Consider the following 8,340-nt stretch of genomic DNA (forward strand, 5'->3'; position numbering starts at 1 on the left):
TTGACATTATAGGCATTAATATATATTATATTTATTATAGTATATAGTAATAATATTAATATGTCTAAGGTATTCTTTTTTATTTTTTTTGTGCCACACCCGGTGACGCTCAGTAGTTAGTCATCGCTATGTGCTAAGAAATCAAAGAAATTGCTCCTGGCTTGGGGGACCATATGAAATGCTGGGGTATTGAAATGCAGCCATCCTGGGTCAGCTGAGTGCAAGGCACACACCCTACCGCTGTGCCACCACTCTGGCCCCATTTCTCAGAAATTCTAAAACTCAAAATCTTTATGGTGGTTTCGGTCAAATTTAACCACAAAGAATAAAAACTGCTTCTTAGAGATTCATGAATTCTTGAATTTTTAAGCATTATGGATATGAATCTAAAGTGACTGACAAATAGGCTTTCTACTAGACAGGCTGTTTAGAGTACAGGCCTGTGTGGGGTGGGGAGGAATATTGGGATATTGGTCATGGGAATATTGCTCTGGTGAAAGATTTATATATATATATATATATATATATATATATATATATAATAAAAAATAGAAAAGATAAGGCCTCCCAATTCTTAACACAGTGTTCTTTACACTGACTGTATAAAAAGAAAAGGTACAGTAAATGCACCCCATATACACCTCAACCCAGGCCCTTTGCCTGGTCTGTATTGTGAATTGGGGGACAAAAAAAAAATAAAGTGACTGACAGATCAGTTTGGATGTTCAAATAAATATATCTAAAATATACAACATTTTATTCCTGTTATCTCTTCCTCATTTACATTTCTCATCTTATCTACGGGCCATTATATGAGCCAAATCACTAAAAATAAAACCATTTCTTTCTTTTTCTTTTTTTATTTTTTATCTCTTATTTTGCCTTTTCCACCTAGTCATAAGAGTGTAACTTCCAAACCTTTCATTGCTTTCCATCCTTTTAACTACCTCATAACTAACCACCATACTTATGGAAAGGGCAATGGGAGTTTCCTAACTTGCCTAATTAGAGTTTCCAAACTTATTACAGCTCCCCAAATTAACCACCTTGAATTTAAATGGAAGTTTTTTAAAATAACAAGCTGATTATTTTATTACACAACTGTCTGTATAAGGAAATATACAGTATTTCTCAGCATTTTTTCCAACTATGGCCCCTTCTAACTTTGTTTCTGCTTGTGACACCCTTTTATACATATTGGACCCCTAGTTTCATATAAGCCATGAACCCTCATTTACTCAATTTTTAATCTATGTTCCTGTATGTATGCAATTTCCTCCTGTGGTCCCTTGAAATATCCCAGGGATCCACAAGATGCCCATATTATTACTGATTGAGATATACTGCTCTGCTGATTCTTGAATTTTCTTGGGATATCTAAAGTCTCTGTCTTGAACTCCCCAAAGCCAGACTTCCCCTCCTGAACACCTTTCCATATAATCTCTCTCATCAATATTTTTTCTCCTGTTTTTACATAGTAAATTACTCAGGGAGTGGCTCTTGCTGTTCCCTTAAGCTGACTCCTCCATGTCTAACAAGCCTCAGTTCAGATCACATCTCTATAAAAGCCTTTCCTGTATATTTGCAAATAAACCTGCCGCTCCATTTTCACTTGTCACTGTTTTCTGATCTTCATTTCCCTCAGAGCATCAACTCACAATAATGATTACTGCTAATTCCTTATTTGGCCACTGTTGGTTGTCTGACTCTGTTGGATCAGTTTCTGAGGATCTGCTTGAATTGTATAGGCTCACTGAGATTTAGTTTTTAGTACATAAAACAACACCAATAACTAAATGAATGAGTAGTTAGAAATAATTCTTAACTATCTCAAACTATGCCTAAGATAAAGTAAATACCTAGTAATTAGAAATCAAGATTTTTTTTTTGTTTTTGGGTCACACCCAGCAGCTCTCAGGGGTTACTTCTGGCTCTACACTCAGAAATCGCTCCCGACAGGTTCGGGGGACCATATGGGATGCCGGGATTCGAACCACGGTTCTTCTTTATGATTTGTCCATATGTTATTATTATTTATTATTATTATTTATTATTATTATTATTATTATAAGAAAGTAAGGTACATTAGCTTTTTGGAATCTAAGATGAATAACCAATAAATAGGGATAGAGATTGAGTAGTTTTATCTGTTGTCACACACTTCAAAATTTCAGATAGGGTTTGCCCTCATAGTATACTTAGCATCAAGGAGATGCTGTGGGTCTTAGGCTTCCTTCAAGAGCACTAGTGGCTTTTAAGTATGTAATTAAATCTTGAGAAATTGGTCTTGGGCATTTCATTAAGTTCAAAAATACTATATTCATTGATATTCACCATACAGACTTTAGAAAAGGAATTCATTGCTTAATGATTAAACTTCACATATGTTTCCAATTAAAGTCAATATAGCCTATGACATATTTAGATAACACATTTCCAAATTCTTTTACTACATAAGCTGACATTTCTTTTTTTTAAATAAGATTGGCTATCTTAACTAATATATGTTACTTATTTATCAATTTAAATCTTTCTGTACACCTAAAATCAAAACTATTTCTCTGTTTTATTTAAAAAGAGGAAATTTTAGGTCTCAAGTTTATCTGAAACATAATTTAATGAATAGCCTACAATAAATACATTTCATTGTTTTAAACAAGGAAAAAACACTTTGGAGAAGCATTGTTTTAAAACATTTACAAAAATAAATTTCCTTAAAATAAAGGATAAAGCTAAGTTAAAAACAAAAAAAACATAAGATATGTTTTTCATGCTATTTGATGACATTTCTGACAGAACATAAACCCTCTGAGATTATTTGGATTTGATATTCTTGGAGGTCATTCATATGATTTCTGTTTGTGAGCTTGCTTCAGAGTAATGTAAATTATAAAGCTTTCACCTAATGTAAAATATCATATCTGACCATCTGGCTCTATTTCAAGATGATCTTCAATTTTTTTTCAAAATAAAAACAGATTTACTGCCTAGATTAATCAAAGCACTTGAAGTTTAAGAAAATAGATCTGTGTTGACTTCAGAAACAGCTGAGAAGCATACCGTTTAGTCAAAATTACATCAAAAAGCAAGTAAACAATTTTAATTAGTGTAATGATTATCTTTAAGCTTCTCAATAATCACCAATGAACTTTAATAAAAAAAATCACATTGGTTAGGAAAAAAATTACAGAGTTCTTGCTTTGTATGCAGCTGGATATCGAGAGTCAAAAATATAAATTTTAGCTCAGTCAAGTAATAATTCTGAATTGAGGCATTCATTACTTATTCTGGGGTTTTGGTGTAAGACCCAGTAGCGGTCAGTGGCTCTGTGCTCAGAGGTCATCCCTATAAGTGCTCAGAGGATCATATATGGTGCTATGGACTGAGCCAGGGTCAAATGCAAACAAGGCAAGTGCCCTGTCCTATCTCTCCTGCCCAATGGGCTTCATAATAAATCCTTACATTTAAAAAACATTTTACTAAGCTTTTATTTTATAGACATGGTGGTTTTCTGAACGCTAAAACGACAGTAATACACAAACCTTTTCATAATCATCAAAGCTTAAATAACTGCAACTACACATATTTGCATTTGCTTGAATTCCTATGAATGTCTTTTTACTATTTTTCAAGGCAATAATTATTTTTGCATCACATATATTTAACTTATTTTAAAATAAGAATAAAACTATACTTTTATAAAAACATGGTTTTCTAATATATTAATAATAAATACTTTTTTAAAAACTTTTTTGTTTCATTTTTTGGTGGGGTCACACCTTGTGACGCTCAGGGATTACTCCTGGCTATATGCTCAGAAATCGCTTCTGGTTCGGGGGATCGTATGAGATGCCTGGGGATCAAACCAAGGTCCTAGATTGGTCGCATGCAAGGCAAAAGCCCTACTGCTGTGCTATCGCTCCGGTCCCAATAATAAATACTTCTTGTAAGATTTTGTGCTTTTAATTCAGAACACTAAAATGTGAAACTTCTGTAGATCAAAGGAGACAAAATTTATGACTATGAAGGACTCGGATAATTGGATTAAATTCCTATTTGAAAGCTGTGAAGTCAATGTGACAAATGCCTTAACAGGGAAGGTCATGTCAAAAAAAAAAAACTCAAGTTTATTTATATGAGAAGTGCAAGAGAAGTTATAATTTATTATGTAGGGGGACGTACTTTTTATTGTACTTCATGTAGCATGATTACAGTAGAGCTAATTTTAATGGTTGTGATGCATTTTCAACACCATCAGGATGCCCAAGGGTCCACTACTATCCATACATCAATTTAAGCTACCAAAAGTACAGAGAAATGGTACAAGGGTTAAGGCAAATGGCTTGCATATGATCAAGCCCTACAAGTAGATGTTTCTTGGCAAATGACAGGAATGACCCCTGAGAGCACTGCGAAGTATGGCTCTGGAAACCATTACTACCACTGCTGTGGCCCAGGTCATTGCAGATTTTGCAAAGCCTGAGCAGTGTGACATCCTCAGGCTTCTGAGGTTCCTCAGGTTGAACCACCACCAGGAAAGACTCCTGAACTCTCTAATTCTAAGCACAGCATTTGGGAAGACATGTGACAACTGAAAGAAATTCTATTCCTCTATTGTTTTTCCTCAAAAGATGTAAAATTTCTGTGTATCACATAAAAGCATAAAGAAAAACTTAAAATTTTCAAAATAGTTTACAAAAGACCTAAAGAAACAAAACCCAATTCATAAATATCTTAACTTCTTTTTTTTTTTTTTTTTGGTTTTTTGGGTCACACCTGGCAGTGCTCAGGGGTTATTCCTGGCTCCAGGCTCAGAAATTGCTCCTGGCAGGCACAGGGGACCATATGGGGCGGCGGGATTTGAACCAATGACCTCCTGCATGAAAGGCAAACGCCTTACCTCCATGCTATCTCTCCGGCCCCACTTCTTTTCTTATAAGTGCATAGAATCTGATGTGGAGAACACTTCTCACTCTGTCCTCCGATGGCCCTTTATTGCATATGCAGAACTACACAGAAAGGTCTTTCCTCAGTTTTTTTTTTTTTTGCCATAGATACCAGTTTCATCAGATGTATTCCCATTTTTATTGCTTTGCTTAGTCTTAGTTTTTCTGCCCATCCCCCAATCTTTGCTTAATCTTAATTCCATGCTGAATTTCACTCTTTAATTTTTCTTTCACTTTGCTTCTGAACCATATCCTGTGGCTCTGTGCTCAAAAATTACTCTGAGTAGGCTATGGGGACAAAATGGGATGCCAGGGACAAACATGGGTTGGCTGTGTGCAGGCATTGGTCTACATACTATACTAACATTCTGCCCCCAAATTCCATGTATTCAATTTCTAATCCCCTCTCATTCCATCTATGAATATATTCTTTTTTTTGGGGGGGGGTGGTTTTTGGGTGACACCCTGTGAGGCTCAGAGGTTACTCCTGGCTATGGGCTCAGAAATAGCTCTTGCCTTAGGGTACCATTTGGGACACTGGGGGACTGAACCTGGTCCGAACTAGGCTAGCGAGGGCAAGGCAGAATATATTCTTATTGGAGATTAGGTCTTTAATATAAATTGGGAGAGCGAGGCTCAATTCAATCCAGAACAGGGAGTGCAAATTAATTATTCTGAAAGTTAAAAGCAAAATATTCTGAAATCTATTCACACTGCGAATCTCAAATAATGTCAGGAATTAAAACAGATAATATATCCTGATTTTTACAATTGTTTTATGTCCCTTTTTTCATAATGAAGCGTTGAGCATATATCAAGTCTTTGGATCACTAATAGAAGTAAGTGTATCACTTTAATTCTGATTACTGTTGAAGATTAAATATGGAGGCAGCAGGTAACGAGATCTTAAAAGAGTTGTTATTTTTCTCCCTGTTTATGAATTTTTTTGCATGGGAAACACAGATTATTATACAATGTTCTTGAATTCTACCCCAGATTCTCAGAATATAATGCTCTGCTGATTTTCTTCCCTTCCTTGTTTCTTCTCCAATCCCTGACAATACTTTTTTGGGACTATTTTCTCAAATCCTTAATTAATGTTTTATTTTCCTAATGATTCCACCCTAGAATAGAGCTCAATCAATCAATCAATCAATCAATTCTTCATCTTCTTCTTCTTCTCTCTCTCTTCTCTCAGCAAAACATATTATTCAGTGTTTAGATGCCAAACAACAAAGGAAGAAAATACTTGTAAATTTTTCTTTTATATTTGACTCTGGGCTTCTTTATGTTTGATGCTGGACCAGAGGCTGGGGTTGCTATTGAGGAAGAGGCCTCATTCTAACATTGACACTTTATGAGGATTATCTTGTTGAAAATATTTTAGGTTTTCTGTGCTTCTTTATTTCGAATCACTTCCATTAGTTTCTCATTTTGAGTAAACAGAATATGAGTCAAATTCTAGAAATAATATTTCTTTGCAATTAAAAACATAACACAATAAATGTACCCTAGGCTTCTGGATTTCTCCCAGAGTTTCTATCTTCATACTCTTTTGGAATGATTTCCATACTTCTTTTCTTTATAGTTAACCATGACCAAAAGCACACTTGTAAGTCTATGTAAGACACTTTTTTCTTTTAAAGCTTCAGTCATGCAACCCAGTCATACAAACAAGTTCCAAGATTTATAATCAATTTAGTTTTTTTGTATCCCATCTCTGGTTTTGTTTATGCTAGCTAGTCTCCATAAAAAATGATGTCCAAATTAATTCTGAAAAATGGGACATTAACAATGACTTCATCCTGATGTAGATATCTTCCAATGAAACACCCCTCCCCCATACAGAGTTGAGTTTTTCTTTGTCTTTTCTTTAGTGACCGTACTTTTTTTTATTTTTATTGAATTATCATGAGTTATAATGTCTAAAGATGTCTATGATTTTTAGAATTACATTGTTCCAACACCAATCCTTTAACGAGTACTCAAAGCCCTATACCAATGTCCCCAGTTTCCTTCCCGCCACTCCTCTTGTCATTCTGGCAAGCACATTTTTTCTTTGCCATTGTCCTAGTGTTCTCTTTTCTAACTGATATCTCCCCCACCCCTCCATTCCCCACTTGCAAGCTTCCTACCTAAGACAAGTACTTCTTTCTATTGTCTTTGGGCATTTGCTACTCTCCTACAAAGTTTCTTTATATCTTCCCTATGAGAGTTTGTTCCTAGTCTTCTGACTTATTTCACTCAAAATGATAATCATGTAGATTCATCTGCATTGCAACCAATTCATAACTTTATCTTTTTTCACTGCCGACTAGTATTACATTATGTATATGTACCACAGTTTCTGTCCCTGAGCATTTGGGCTGTTTTCTTATTTTGGCTATAATATATAGAGTTGCAGTGAACATAGTAGTGAAGATGTCTTTTATTCAGTATCCTTTAGGGTCTTTGAGGGGCCCTTGTGCCTAGGCATTTGGACTATTTCTTTATTTTGACTATAGTAAACAGAGCCACAGTGAATATAGGAGCACAGATGTCTTTTATGCAGTGTTCATTGGACTTTGGCCCTTTATTGCCAGAACTGGAACTGCTAGGTCAGATGGAAACTCATTTCTTAGTTTTATAAGGAATTTTCATATTCATATCATCTTTCCAAAAGGCTGAACCAGTTAATATTCTCATCAGTAATGAATGAAGGTCCTTTTTCTTCATATCTTCACCAACACTGCTTTTTTTTTTAACGAATGCCAGTTTTCAAGGTGTGAGGTTATATCTTGTGTTTGCATTTCCCCGATGATCAGTGATATAGATCAGTTTAAATATGTATTTTGGATGTTAGTATTTATTTTTTGTGAAATTTTTTGTTCATCTCTTCTCCCTATGTTTGATAGGGTTGGTTTTATTCTTATGTAGTTCTACCAGTGCTTTATATATATATATATTATATATATAATTATATATATATATACCAGTGCTTTATATATATATATTATATATATAATTATAATATATAATATATATATTATTAAATATATTATATTATATATATTATATTATATATATATTATATTATTATATATTATATATATATAATGAATATTAAACTTTTGTTGGATGAGTGGCAGACAAATAAATTCTCTCAGTCTATTGGCTATCTTCGTATTCTGCACATCATTTCCTTTGAAATTCAGAAGCTTCTTAGTTTAACATAGTCCAATTTGTACATCTTTGCTTCCTTGTGCTTCGTCAGTAGTTTCTCATGCTTATAGCTTCAGTGTCTTGAAGAGTTCTATCTATATTTTACCCTGTAATTTATAGATTCAGGTTTGATATCTAATTTGATATCTTTAATCCATTTTGTTTTGACCTATGTGCATAGCATTAGAAAGAG

The 8,340-nt window shown here is 34.2% G+C and overlaps 1 non-coding gene across 1 annotated transcript; it reads left to right on the forward strand.

Annotated features, from left to right (window-relative positions):
* Positions 1 to 561: 561 nt before the first annotated feature.
* Positions 562 to 690, forward strand: LOC126012622 (small nucleolar RNA SNORA51). The gene has a single exon (XR_007497073.1). It is a non-coding gene; the product is annotated as a small nucleolar RNA SNORA51 (small nucleolar RNA).
* Positions 691 to 8,340: the final 7,650 nt, after the last annotated feature.

This window comes from Suncus etruscus, chromosome 6 (genome assembly GCF_024139225.1).
Source record: "Suncus etruscus isolate mSunEtr1 chromosome 6, mSunEtr1.pri.cur, whole genome shotgun sequence".
Taxonomy (NCBI): Eukaryota; Metazoa; Chordata; class Mammalia; order Eulipotyphla; family Soricidae; genus Suncus; species Suncus etruscus.